This window comes from Manis pentadactyla, chromosome 8 (assembly GCF_030020395.1).
Source record: "Manis pentadactyla isolate mManPen7 chromosome 8, mManPen7.hap1, whole genome shotgun sequence".
NCBI classification, from domain to species: Eukaryota; Metazoa; Chordata; class Mammalia; order Pholidota; family Manidae; genus Manis; species Manis pentadactyla.
In genome coordinates, this window is record NC_080026.1 from 44,175,268 (window position 1) to 44,189,795 (window position 14,528).

At 38.2% G+C, this 14,528-nt stretch overlaps 1 protein-coding gene across 5 annotated transcripts in view; it reads left to right on the forward strand.

Annotated features, from left to right (window-relative positions):
* Positions 1 to 14,528, forward strand: part of EPB41L5 (erythrocyte membrane protein band 4.1 like 5) — a 177,267-nt gene that overhangs the window by 96,073 nt on the left and 66,666 nt on the right. The window contains exon 18 of one of the 5 annotated variants that reach the window (XR_005025012.2): positions 1,227 to 8,310. The exons of the other annotated variants lie outside the window; for them this stretch is intronic. The gene's annotated coding sequence lies outside the window, so the exon portion shown is untranslated. Of the gene's footprint in view, positions 1 to 1,226; positions 8,311 to 14,528 lie in introns of those variants that run through there. 5 annotated transcript variants of the gene reach the window in all.

The following is a 14,528-nucleotide window of genomic DNA, read 5'->3' on the forward strand; positions in this document are numbered from 1 at the left end:
GGGAAAAAGTAAAAAGCTAAGATTGGATGGTAGTAGGTTCAAATGTATCTGTTTTATAGAAGTTCCTATATCCTCTGGGATTTCATATCACATATTGTGAATATCTTGCTACTGATATTTTCAAGATAGATTTACATGTTTTCAAGAGGTATGAAGAATTTACAGGTAGCTCAACCTAAGTTAAATAAATTGCCACCAGCCTATTTATACTCTGCATTTTATTATGCCTAAAGGATCAGTGATCATACATCCTAGATAAGGAAACTAATACCCTCTAGGCGACCTTACTTGGTCACTATCCTTTTGATCAGAGTCCTCAGCACAGAACTCCAGGGTCATGTGATTCGGCTCATGTCATTTAATGTAATTAATTCTAACATTATGAATTAGGTTGGTTATGTCTCAACTGCATTTTTGTAGACAGAGAAACTTAGAGAAATGACAGCAGAGCCTAGTTAGTGGCCTTTACATTTTCACACAGGAAAATAAATGAGCTCTTAAAATCATGATTTCTTTTGATAGTAAAAATACTTTAAAAACTTTTTCTTATCTCTGAGTATAATCTAACCTTTCTGACCTTGATAGACTAATCATAGACATATTTTAAATGAATTTACATAGAAAAATAGGCATTTATTTGTCCTACAATGTATATAATGTCTATTTTTAAAAATAGCTAGTACATAAATATTCTAATATTGTAATATCAATATAATACAGATAATCTTATGGGAGATAGGAGGCGGGCAGCTTTTAATTTATTTAAACTGCTGACCCAGAAAATGTTATTTAACAACACTTGGTGAATTGTTAATATTGTCCCAGATGTAAAAGGTGCCATGTAAACATCAGGATATAAAACTGAAGTGTCTCTTGAATGGAGGCAGGGAGGTAGCTTGTTTCATAGGATAAAACAGTTAACTGAGCCTTAAGTTGGTTGTTTCTCTTACTAGATTTTTGCTATTTATTTGGTTGATAGGTTAATCATTATTTTGATCAGTAACCTCACTTTAAAACATTTATGTGTCCTGAGGTCATGCATTTTGTCTTTCTATCTTGCCAGAATAGGAAAATAGATGAAGGCAAGGAAGGTGGGGAAGGAGTGGAGAAGCGTGGTGTCCTTGGGTTTCAGGAGGAGGAAGAGTACTGTGGCCATAACTGGCTTCACAGGCATAAGGAGGCTAATCCTCGACTTTGATCCCATTTGCTTGTATATATATTCACAGATGTAAATAGAAAAAGTCAAGAGACAGTCATCCCGTGTAGTGTGGCAGGCTCTCATGGTGGGAGCAACAATCATTTGGACCATGGTACTTTGATTCTTTCGGTTGGGCCATATACTCTTTTTCTAGTCCATAGTTCAAAATAATGGAAAGGTCATTATTTTCTTGTGTTAATTAATTTCTTTGAATATTGGGTTTAGAAGTAATAATATCAAATTGCATTTATTTGTTTTTTTTGTCCTTGATTTATATGGCTTGTCATATAGATTTGCAAAAATAAATTCATCTTATGCCAAAGACACTTAATCTCTTCAGTGCCACATACTTTTATCCTGTGTTTTAATATAAATTATACCACATCATCAGTTATACCTTGCCCCAGAATTGTTTTGAATGCTTTCATGTGAGATGCTTTTATGTAAGGGATAAAATTTGAAGATGCTTCTGTGAGGAGGACACATCTGTCTCTTTCTCTCTGTGTGTGCTTCTATCTCATGTATAAAATATGATTTGTCAGATCCTTTTTAGATATTATGAATCTCATAGTCCCTTTTTTGAAGAACATAAAAATTTCTTATCCTCTGTTCAGATATATTAACTTTAGTCACATGAAGTCATTGTGAGAATTTTCTCTTGCTCAGTTGACATTAACCTTGGTGGTATAGACATTAGGACACAAAGCCTGTAACTTTCTATGGAAAACATGTTATGTAACTTAATTTCTTTCTTCGATTCTTGGCCATTGCTAATGTATGATACACTTTAGCTGCTTTGAGCTCTTTGGATTGGTGGGAAAGATTATAATATCAGAAAATTAGAGCTAATTCTCAGAGAATTCATGAAGAGAAAATGCTAGAAGAAATAGGTAAAAGGACAAAAAATCTTCTGTAGTTTTTTAATGATACATTTTAATTTTTGTCCTGAAGCAGAAAAACAAGTGTTCCTGTTTTTCCTGAACAAATTTTTTATTATTGGATAATTACCTAAGCCTCTGTGTTCTTAACAAGAAGCTGTGGCCTTAATTCTAGGTGATGGTGCTTGAGTGACCTTTTTCCATTTTGTTCCTGACAGCTGGCCAGTATTTTGTTTATATTGGCAAGGAGAAGAGGTATGCTACTCGGAGAACAACATTCTCCAAGGAGTGTGACTGAAGACTCCCTTAATGTAATAAACCTCTGCCGCCTCCTCTTAAAAACAGGTTCAAGAGCTACAGATCATATTTTTTGTTGTTGAGGGAATTCTTGTTTGTTTTGTTTTTAATTAATTGTAATGGAATGAGATTATACCAGTGAATGGTTAGGATTTGTAAGAAGTTGCAGATTGCTTAATAAAGTTCTGACTGATGACTGGTTATTGTCAATATGAAAAAGATTTTAAATTATTAGGGGTGGAATAAAAGAAAAGAATGAGAGATGATAAGTAAAATACAATAGCTGGTCTGTTTTGTATCATAGAACTAGTTAGAGGAGCATCCAGAGAAATTAGGGAAAATATCCCAGGAAATAAAATACCACTAGAATATACACCATTACACAGAAGAGTTAGTTTCTTGAAACAAAGCTGGGCCATGAGCCCAGCCATCAGCTTCATGGATTGTTTAATTATAAACTCTCTGGGAGTTTGGAGATAGATTTATGTTTAACAATTCATATTAATTCTTTCTGGGGACACTGTCAGCAAAACCTCTGGAAGTCTTTACCAAGACTTGGGAAGGTCAAGACTTACCCAGATTACCACTTTGATTAGAATTCAACAGATGTGTTGGAGCAATAGCTGTTCATAGTGTTTGAGTAGGTTGGAAAGGCACTGATTATCGGTCTGAGGAGTTTAGATTTGGTAAGGAGGCATGGGGCAATCATGGCAAGTTTTTATGTGAAAGATTTTGGGAGTTTTGTATTCACATATCCTTTTTTGATTACCTAATTATTGGTCAAATACTTAACAAAGTACCTCCTTTTTCCTCACTTCCTTAAACACAGTCACTTATAATTACACCCTTGAGTGTCCCCTCAAATTTCTTGACCATTCCCCTGTTGTACGTATCTGATTCAATCCTGGTCAAATCCACCTCTGTCCACTGTGCATGTAAATGATGAATGTGAAATGTGAAATTGTTGAATGGTCTCACTTTAAATTCTAAAGTCAAGTGTGTCTTCAGTGATACCTGAAATCCTGTCACCTTTCCTTAATCTACTCATTCTCCCACTGTGCTGGCAATAATTTCTCCTCTTTCAGACCACCACCACTTCTCCACTCCTCACTCTCAGCTAATGACATTGCTTCCTGTTGTATTGGGAAAATAAGCAAGCAGAAGAGGTCTTCTGTACTCTTCCACCATCCTATTGATTAACAAACCATTTGGTCATACCTGCTGTCTTCCCTGCTCTTGCTGTAGGAGTATGCATTTACTTAAGGCCCACCTCTCCATTTATCTACAAGATCTTGACTCTTGGCTACTCAAGAACTTTATTTCTGCAATTCTATTTTTCTTGTTCTACAGCGTTGGGCTTCCTTCTCTCCTAGAATATTCTCATCAGCATGAAAACAGCCTGTGATATCTCACATCATAAGAAAAGAAACCCTCCCTTTAATCCACCTCCCTTTTGGTTATTCCCTCATGTCTTTGTTCCACTGATAGGTAAACTCCTTGCCATGGAAGAATTTTCTATACTCACTGTCTCCTCTGTCCCTTCTCACTCTATTTTGAATCCACTCTAATCAGACATCGTCTCTGCCAACTAAGCTGTTTTGTCTGATTGTGCAGGTTATGCACTGCACAGGACTGCCACATTCAGGACAGTCACATATTTATGCCAGTGGTTTTCCAGCAGATGGCACTAAATTTCATTTTTTTCTAATGAAATCAATACGAGTTTTGCAAGAATGAAAGTAAAGTGTCTTCATTGTTTAAATCCATACAAATGTTCTACGTGAGCTAGTAATGTTATGTTACCACTCTACCAAAATAGCTTTTGTTCACAAATGTTCCCCGTATTTCTAATCCCACAGTCAACCTTCAATTTACTAGCATTCAGAACAGTTGCTCACCACCTTCTTCATGAAAAGTTTTCCTTTCTTAGCTTAAGTACACCATCCTCCTTTGTTGTTTTCCTACCTCACTAGCCATCATTTTAGCCATCACTAACTAAACCTTTTTAGTTTCTCCTTATCTCCCTAACCCCCTAAACTTTATCTTAGGACCTTTTCTGTAACAACTTATTTCCTTGCTAATCTCATATAGTGTTAGGATTTTAAGCACCATACATACACTGGCAATTTTCCAATTTCTGTCATCAGCCAGGATCTCTGTATTTCCAGACTTACATATCCAACTGCCTTTATGACATCTCTACTTAGATACCTAATATAGGCAACTTAATCTTTAAAAACTTTATTTTGAAACAATTTTGGGATTACAGAATGTTGCAACGATAGTGCAGAGAATTTCCCACACCCTCCCTCATTAGCTTCCCCTAATGTTACCATCCTACATAACCATGTATAATGGGACAATTATGAAAACTAAGAAACTAACATTGGTACACTACCACTAAACTTGGACCTTACCAGATTTCACCAGTCTTTACAGAAATGTTCCAGGATCTGATCCGAGACCCTATGTTGCGTCCATCTGTGACATTCAGGCATTCTATTTCTTTGACCACATTTTGAAGAATACTGGTCAGATACCTTGTAGGATGCCCCCTAATTTGAGTGTGTGTGATATTATCCTGTGATTAGATTAAGGCCATGAATTTTGAGGAAAAATACTAAAGGTGATAGTTGGGACTTCTCAGATTTATTATATTCAAAATGGGGCTCCTGGTTCAGTTTTTCTTTTAAGGGCAGTTTTTCCTAGCTCAGTAATCAGTTCTGTTTCTCCTGTTGGTAGACTAGGAAAGTCTCAGGCCGCACTCCATATCTACTGAATCAGAGACACTGGAGCTGAGGCCCGACTACTTTAGCATGCCTGCCTGGAGATTCTGATATGTACTGGAGTGGGCAAAGCACTGGCCTAGATCGTAGCACCTAATAACCATCTTGACTTCTCTTTGTCTCTGCCTATCAGTCAGTAAATTCTGTCCATGCTTTCTTCAAAATGTATGGAGAATGCACCACTTTTCGCCACCTCCACTGCCCCCATCCTATTTCAGCTTAGCATCATCCATGACCTTTTACTTAACCTGGCCTCCCAGCCATCACCCTTGCTCCTCTGCTGTCTCCTCTCCCCCTTGACAGCTGTGACAATTGTTAACCTAGATCACGCCATTCCTCTGCTCTGTGTTCCAGGGTCCTTATCTCAGACTAAACCCAAAATCTTCATATTGGCGAAACAAAACAAAACAAAACGATTTTTCTCACCCCCTTATCTTCTACCAATTTTGACATAATTGACTTGCCTCCAAAGATGTGCTCAGATATACCAAGCATGTTGCCTCTCAGGATCTTTGTACTTTTACCTCTGCCTGAATACTCTTCCCTTGAATCTCTTATGGTTCATTCTGACACCTATAGGTTTCTTATCAAAGAAACCTTTCCTGACCTCTCTGTAAAATAATCATGGGCCCCCCACTCTCCCTGGTATTCCCTGTCTACCTTTACCCTATGTTTTTCCTCACCTTACTTCATCTTACATGTTTACTTGTTTGTCATCTCTGTATTCTTCAATAAAATGTAAACTTCATCAAGGGAGAGCATTTATTTTGTTTACTCCTCTATCCCCAGAACAGTGCCTGGCTTGGCACTCCATAAATATTATTCAATTGGCTGACTAAATGAATACCAAACACATCTTGGCACACATGGTGATGCAGAAATAGTCAAAATGCTGCCCTTCAGTTCAAGAAATTTACATTTAAATTGTGGAGATGACGGCTTCACAAATAACTGATACAAGTGCTAAGTCATGAGGCAAGCAAGGTCAGAAGAGTAGTAGAGGTTGAATTTAAGGCTTCATGACATTTGCCTCAATTTTTGAGGGATACATAGAAGAATCAGGAACATTGGATGGTAAGTCATTAGGAACTAAGCTATAGCAAAAGAAAATTTGAAAGTAGCAGAGCACAGGGTTTAGTTGAGGAATGATGAATAGGATTTGAGTAATGAGGATTGAATTCATGGGGAGATACAGTAATGATAGCTGGCATTGAGTGTTTCTGTGCCTGACATTGTTCTGGAGTAAACATTTACTCCATCCAGCAAATTGCTTAATCCTTAGAGGAATCTCTAAGGTATTTAGGCCAGTGAAGAAATGAAGGCCTTACAGTAAAGGGTGTGTAATTTGTCCAGAGTTGCACTGCTAGTATGTGGTAAGGCTGGGCTTCAGACTCAGGTAGGTCCTAGAGCCCAGACTGCCATCTGCCTACTGTACTGACTCCATACAGTGTAAAGGTGGTGGGGCCTAGACTGTGGAGAGGAAAAAGGGGTATAATAACAGTTCTGCTTTAGGAAGATAATTCTGAGGGCACTATGAAGAATGAATGTCAACTGGTGGAAGATTGGGTAATTAAAATTTGCTTTACCCATACTATGTAGTGGTTATAGAATAAGAAAAATTCTTCATATTGCTGTTACTGGATTATGTCAGCAATACACTGTTGAGTTACAAACAGGTTCCCATTTTTGTAAAAAATCATTAAGCTATGTATATATTTGTAAATGCACAGAAATGGACCTCAATAAACTGAGTTTTTAGAGGGGAGATAAAGGAGACATTGCTTTTCTTAGCATGTACTACTTTAAATAAAAGCAAACTTCCTCAAATGTAGTGGGGAACAAGACAAATTGCCTCATTTTGTATAGGTTTCCATGAAAAAGGAGATGGACATAAAAGGTTATGTCCTTAAATATTCCTTTATACAGTCTTGAGAAATGGACGTGTACTGGGACATTGTCAAAGCCAAAGATTGAAAATGTAATGTCTATCTTCATTTTTAAAACTTTTATAAAGTTTACAGTCCATCAGTTTTTAGCATATTCACAAAGGTATACCACTATCACCACAATAACTCCCAAAACCTTTTCATCATCCCCCCAAAGTCTCTTACTCATTGGCAATTACTTCCTATTCCCTCCACCGAGGTCCTGGCAAACACTGATCTACTGTCTTTATGGATTTACTCATCCTAGAAATTTTCTGTCTGTAGAATCCAAATATGTGGCCTTTTGTATCTGGTTTCTTTCACTTAGCAGAGTGTTCTTGAGGTTCTTCCATGTCACAGCATGAATGAGTACTTGATTCCTTTCAATGGTTTAATATATTACCTTGTGTGATACACAGCATTTTATTTGTCCATCAGTCAGTGGACATTTGGATTTCCACACTTTGGTTATTGTGAATAATGCTGCTATGAACATTCATGGACAGGGTCTTTTTTTTTATGAACATGGGTTTTCAATTCCTTTGGGTATATACATAGCAGTGGAATTGCTGGGTCATATGGTAACTATGTTTAATGTCTTAAAAGTACTCACCAAATTGTTTTCCAAAGCAGCTGCACCATATTTCCATTTCTACCAGCAATTTTGTTGTTTGCCTTTTTCATTATAGGCATTGTAGGATGGTGGCTCATTGTCGTTTTGAGTTGCATTTTCAGGGGGCCAGTAATGCTTGATTTTTTTTTTTCAGTTCTATTATTTATTTATTAAATTTTTTTTATTAATATCATTGATATACAATCTTATGAAGGTTTCACATGAACAACATTGTGGTTACAACATTCACCCATATTATCAAGTACCCCCCACAAGCACCCCATTGCAATCACTGTCCATCAGTGTAGTAAGATGCCACAGAGTCACTACTTGTCTTCTCTATGCTATTCAGTTCCATTAGTTTTGACAAATACACAACCAAGATACAAAACAGTTTCATTACCCCCTCAAAATTCCTTTGTGTTACTCCTTTGTAATTAGCCCTTCCCTTAACCTCCAACTCCTGGCAAAGCCAGGATCTGTTCTCTGCTGTTGTAGTTTTGCCTTTTCCAGAATCATGTAAATGGACTCACACAATACATCTGGCTTCTTTTATTTAACATAGTACATTTGAGATCCATCCATATTTTTGTATCATTGGCTCATTCCTTTTTATTACTGAGTAGTATTCTGTTGTAAGGATGTAACACACAGTCTATCCAATTCACCAGATGAAGGACGTTCAGGTTATTTATGGATTTCAGTGATTCTGAATATAGCTGCCTTAAACATTGTGTGAACATAGGTTTTCACTTTGCGGAGATAAATACCTAGGAATAGAATTGCTGGGTCATAGGGTAAGGGTATATTTAACTTTATAAGAAACTGTCAAACTATTTTCCAAAGTATCTGTACTATTTTGTATTCATACCAGTATTTTTTGAAACTTTGAGTTGCTCTGCATCCATGCCAGCAATTGACATTTTCAGGCTTTTTGTTTACTTAATTTTAGCCATTCTAACAGGTGGGTGGTTATTTCTCTTAATGCGCAGTTTGCTCTTTGACTTCTATTCAGTGGTTGCATTGTGTGTGTAGAGAATAGAACTACTTCTGTCTATTTGTGCAAGTCAGGCTGTGGTTCTAACGCTCTTAATAACTGTGATATCCATTTTGTACTTGGGATTTGTTTTTTGTTTTTTTTAATTAATTAATTAATTTTGTTGTCATTAATCTACAATTACATGAAGAATATTCTGTTTACTAGGGTCCCCCCTTCACCAAATGCCCCTCAAAAACCCCATTACAGTACTGTCCATCAGCGTAGTAAGATGCTGTAGAATCACTACTTGTCTTTGTGTTGCACAGCCCTCCCCATGCACCCTACCCACATTATACATGCTAATCGTAATGCCCCCTTTCTTTTTCCCCACCCTTATCCCTCCCTTCCCTCCCTTTCTCCCCAGTCCCTTTCCCTTTGGTAACTGTTAGTCCATTCTTAGGTTCTATGATTCTGCTGCTGTTTTTTTCCTTAAGTCTTTCTTTTCCTATAGTCTTTGGGTTTGAGGTGAGTCTCTTGTAAGCAGCATAGAGATGGGTCTTGCTTTTTTATCCATTCTATTATTCTATGTCTTTTGATTGGTGCATTCAGTCCATTTACATTTAGGATGATTATTGAAAGATATGTACTTATTGCCATTGCAGGCTTTAGATTCATGGTTGCCAAAGGTTCAAGGTTAACTTCTTTAGTATCTTACTGTCTAACTTAACTCACTTATTGAGCTATTTTAAACACTGTCTGGTCATTCTTTATTTTTCTCCCTTCTTATTCCTCCTCCTCCATTCTTTATATGTTGGTTGTTTTATTCTGTGCTCTTCTGTGCTTCCTTTAACTGCTTTTGTGGGTAGTTGATTTTATTTTTTGCCTTTAATTAGTATTTGGTTGGTCCGCTTTCTTTGCTGTGATTTTATTTTCTCTGGTGACATCTATTTAGTCTTAGAAGTGCTCCCATCTAGAGCAGTCCCTCTAAAATACCCTGTAGAGGTGGTTTGTGGGAGGCAAATTCCCTCAACTTTTGCTTGTCTGGGAATTGTTTAATCCCTCCTTCATATTTAAATTATAGTCATGCTGGATACAGTATTCTTGGTTCAAGGCCCTTCTCTTATATTGCATTAAATATATCATGCCATTCTCTTCTGGCCTGTATTGTTTCTATTGAGAAGTCTGATGATAGCCTGATGGGTTTTCCTTTGTAGGTGACCTTTTTCCTCTCTCTAACTGCCTTTAAAACTCTGTCCTTGTCCTTGATCTTTGCCATTTTAATTATTATGTGTCTTGGTGTTGTCCTCCTTGGGTCCTTTCTGTTGGGAGTTCTGTACACTTCCATGGTCTGATGGATTATTTCCTCCCCCAGTTTGGGGAAGTTTTCAGCAATTATTTCTTCAAATACTCTTTTTATTCCTTTTTCTCTCTCTTTTTCTTCTGGTACCCCTATAATGCAGATATTGTTCCTTTTGGATTGGTCACACAGTTCTCTTAATATTGTTTCATTCCTGGAGATCCTTTTATCTCTCTCTGCATCAGCTTCTATGTGTTCCTGTTCTCTGGTTTCTATTCCATCAATGGCCTCTTGCATCTTATCCATTCTGTTTATAAATCCTTCCAGAGATTGTTTCATTTCTGTAATCTCCCTCTGGATGTCTGTAATCTCCCTCCGGACTTCATCCCTTAGCTCTTGCATATTTCTCTGCAACTCCATCAGCATGGTTATGAGCTTTATTTTCAATTCTTTTTCAGGAAGACTGGTTAGGTCTATCTCCTTCTCAGGGTTTGCCTCTGTGATCTTGGTCTGTATCAATTTCTTCTGCCTTTTCATAGTGATAGATATATTTGTGGGGAGCTGGCGTGTGTGTTAGGTAAGAGAAAGTCCCTTCTTGCCAGTTTATGGCCCTCCTCTCCTGGGAGAACAGTGACCTCTAGCGGCTTGTGCTGGGCAGCTACGTGCAGACGGGGCTTCTGATCTTGCCCGGCCGCTATGGAGTTTATTTAGCTCTGCAGTTGCTGTGGGCGTGGCCTCCTCAGGCTGCTACTCCAATATGGCGGAGCCGCGTTGGAGGGGCAACAGGCAGGAGGCTGTTTATTGCGGTGAGGGGCCTCCGAGCTGTGCTGCGGGGGTTCGGGCACCCAGAATTCCCCTGGATTTGCAGCTGCTAGGCTAAGTGTCCCAGGGTGCTTCCGTCCAGCTGTGGGGTCCCTGTCCCTTCAAGACTTTCAAAAAGCACTTGCTTTTCTTTGTCCCTGGGGCGCCGGCTGCAGGGACCCGCTCACAGGTCTTACTGTCCTGTTTCCCCAGTTTCCAGCACCCCACGCACGCACTGTGTGTCTGCGCTCTAGTGCGGATGGCCAGGGCTGGGAGATCAGCAGTCCTGGGCTCCCTCTCCCTCCCCACTCCGACTCCTCTCCTCCCACTGGGAGCTGGGGTGAGGGGTGCTTGGGTCCCGCTGGGCCATGCTTGTATCTTACCCCCTTCATGAGGCACTGGGTTCTCGTGGGTGTGGATGTAGTCTGGCTGTTGACCTGTGTCTTCTGGTCTCTTTTAGGATTAGTTGTATTTGTTGTATTTTCAAAAATATATATGGTTTTGGGAGGAGATTTCTGCTGCTCTACTCACACCACCATCTTGGTTCTCTATTGTCTGGATTTTTTTTATGTGCTTATTGGCCACTGGCATATCTTTGGAGAAATGTCTGTTCACACCTTTTGCCCATTTGAAAAATTAAGTGTAATAATCATTTATTTCTTTTATCTGTAGCATCTGAAATTCTGTCTGCCTTTTATTTGTGGGGTTTTTTTTTAAGTGTGTCTGCTTATTTACTCTTTTCAAAGAACAGCATTTTGATTTTGTGGTGTGCGGCAGGTGTCCCTACCTCTGTGAGGCAGGTTGTATAGAAGGACAACAAAACACAGTAACAGTAAGTCTTCAGTTGTGACTAGCTCTTGTGCCAGGATCCCAGGATCGTTAGTTATTTCTCTGTTTTACAGAGATAAAGTAAACACTATTAGGTTTTGTAGTTTACATCTATTTAAGATGGGATGCTCAGGTATGAATTACTTGCTGTTACCAAATTATGCTTTACTTTTAAAATTCTCTCATTTGGCAATTGCTTTTTTTAGTAGTGTCATATCTGTTAGCAAGTTCCAATGAGGCAGTTAAATAAATATTTTTGGATGAAGGGGTAATGAGAATGTTCCATTGAATGACATACGTGTTTCCCTAGGGAAGGCAAGTAAATTTATTTCAGGAGTTACTGAGCACTGTGTGCTAGGCCATTGGTGGTTTGTTTCTTACCACTTTGTAACAAATTACCAGAAAATACAGAGAAATCCTAAAGTGATTTTTGTAGACAAGCATCAGTCAGAAGTCAAAATTAATACACAGAATTCTGTTGCATTCCTACACCCTAATGATGAACTAGCAGAAAGAGAAATCAAGAAAACAATTCCATTCACAATTGCATCAAAAAAGAATAAAATACCTCGGAATAAACCTAACCAAGGAAGTGAAAGACCTATACTTTGAAGCATCATCATTCAGTCTGATGCTACTTATGAAAATTTTGGTAACACCTGCACAAAAGAATGTGGCATTAGTGACCTTCAGGTGAACAACAGTCTGTTCTAAAATGCAAGGATGTGATAGTGAGTGTGGAAAGATTGTTTGCTCTTAAAGTCCTTCAACTCGATTGTATCAACCACGGTTTTAATGGAAGATGAGAAATGAATCCCATTGTAATTTTTGGGGGGGGATTTGTTTTGACACAGAAATCAGTTCAAAGAGAAAACCTTGCTGATCCTCCACAACAGATGTCCTCCTGTTAGTACATCTCCCGTTTCCGTACACTATGCTTGTCCTGCAGTCATTTGGCTCTCTTTCTCACTCTCTAGCTCTTGCTCTCTTTCCCTGTCTCTTTTTTTATTAAAAGGCTTGCTGCCACAGCCAACATCATACTTAACAGCGAGAAGCTGGAAGGTTTTCCTTTAAGATTGGGAACAAGACAAGTATGTCCACTATCTCCACTTTTATTCAACATAGTTCTGGAGGTCCTCACCACAACAATTAGACAACACAAAGAAGTAAAGGGCACGCAGATTGGTAAGGAAGAAATTAAATTGCCTCTGTTGGCAGATGACATGATATTGTATATAAAACATCCTAAAGAATCCACTCCAAAACTACTAGATCTAATATCTGAATTCAGCAAAGTTGCAAGATACAAAATTCATACACAGAATTCTGTTGCATTCCTACACACTAATGATGAACTAGCAGAAAGAGAAATCAAGAAAACAATTCCATTCACAATTGCATCAAAAAGAATAAAATACCTATGAATAAACCTAATCAAGGAAGTGAAAGACATACTTTGAAACTACAGGATACTCATGACAGAAATTAAAGATACCAATAAATGGAGACGTCCCTTGCTCATGGGTAGGAAGAATTAGTATTGTCAAAATGGACATCCTGCCTAAAGCAATGTACAGATTCAATGCAATCCCTATCAAAACACCAACAGTATTCTTCAATGAACTAGAACAAATAGTTCTAAAATTCATATAGAATCGCAAAAGACCCCGAATAGCCAAAGCAATCCTGAGAAGGAAGAATAAAGCTGGGGAGATTAAGCTCCTCAATTTTAAACTCTACTACAAAGCCATAGTAATCAAGACAATTTGGTACTGGCACAAGAACAGAACAATAGACCAATGGAACAGACTGGAGAGCCCAGATATAAACCCAACCATATATGGTCAATATATGATAAAGGAGCTATGGACATAAAATGGGGAAATGACAGCCTCTTCAACAGCTGGTGTTGGCAAAACTGGACAGCTACATGCAAGAGAATGAAACTGGATTATTGTTTAACCCCATACACAAAAGTAAACTCAGAATGGATCAAAGACCTGAATGTAAGTCATGAAACCATAAAACCCTTAGAAAAAAACCTAGGCAAAAATCTCCTGAATACAAACATGAGCAACTTCTTCCTGAATGCATCTCCTCGGGCAAGGGAAACAAAAGCAAAAATGAACTCACGGGACTACATCAAACTAAAAAGCTGCTGTATGGCAAAGGACCCTACCAACAGAACAATAAGTTTGGGACAATGTATTTATAAATGACATATCTGACAAAAGGTTATCATCCAAAATTTATAAACTCATACGCCTCAACACCCAGAAAGCAAGTAACCCAATTAAAAAATGGGCAGAGGATATGAAGAGATAATTCTCCAGAGAAGATATTCAGATGGCCAACAGACACATGGAAAGATGCTCCACATCACTAATCATCAGGGAAATGCAAATTAAAACCACATTGAAATATCACCTCATACCAGTAAGGATGGCCAACATCGAAAAGACTAAGAACAACAAATGCTGGCCAGGATGTGGAGAAAGGGGAACCCTCCTGCACTGTTGGTGGGAATGTTAGCTAGTTCAACCATTATGGAAAGCAGTAAGGAGGTTCCTCAAAAAACTAAAAACAGAAATACCATTTGCCCCGAGAATCCCACTCCTTGGAATTTACCCAAAGAATACAAGTTCTCAGATTCAAAAAGACACATGCACCCCTGTGTTTATTGCAGCACTATTTACAGTAGTCAAGATATGGAGGCAACCTAAGTGTCCATCAGTAGATGAATAGATAAAGAAGATGTGGTACATATACACAATGGAATATTATTCATCCATAAGAAAGAAACAAATACTGCAATTTGCAACAACATGCATGGAGCTGCAGGATATTATGCTCTGTGAAATAAGCCAGGTGGAGAAAGACAAGCACCAAATGATTTCACTCATATGTTGAGTATAAGAACAAAGAA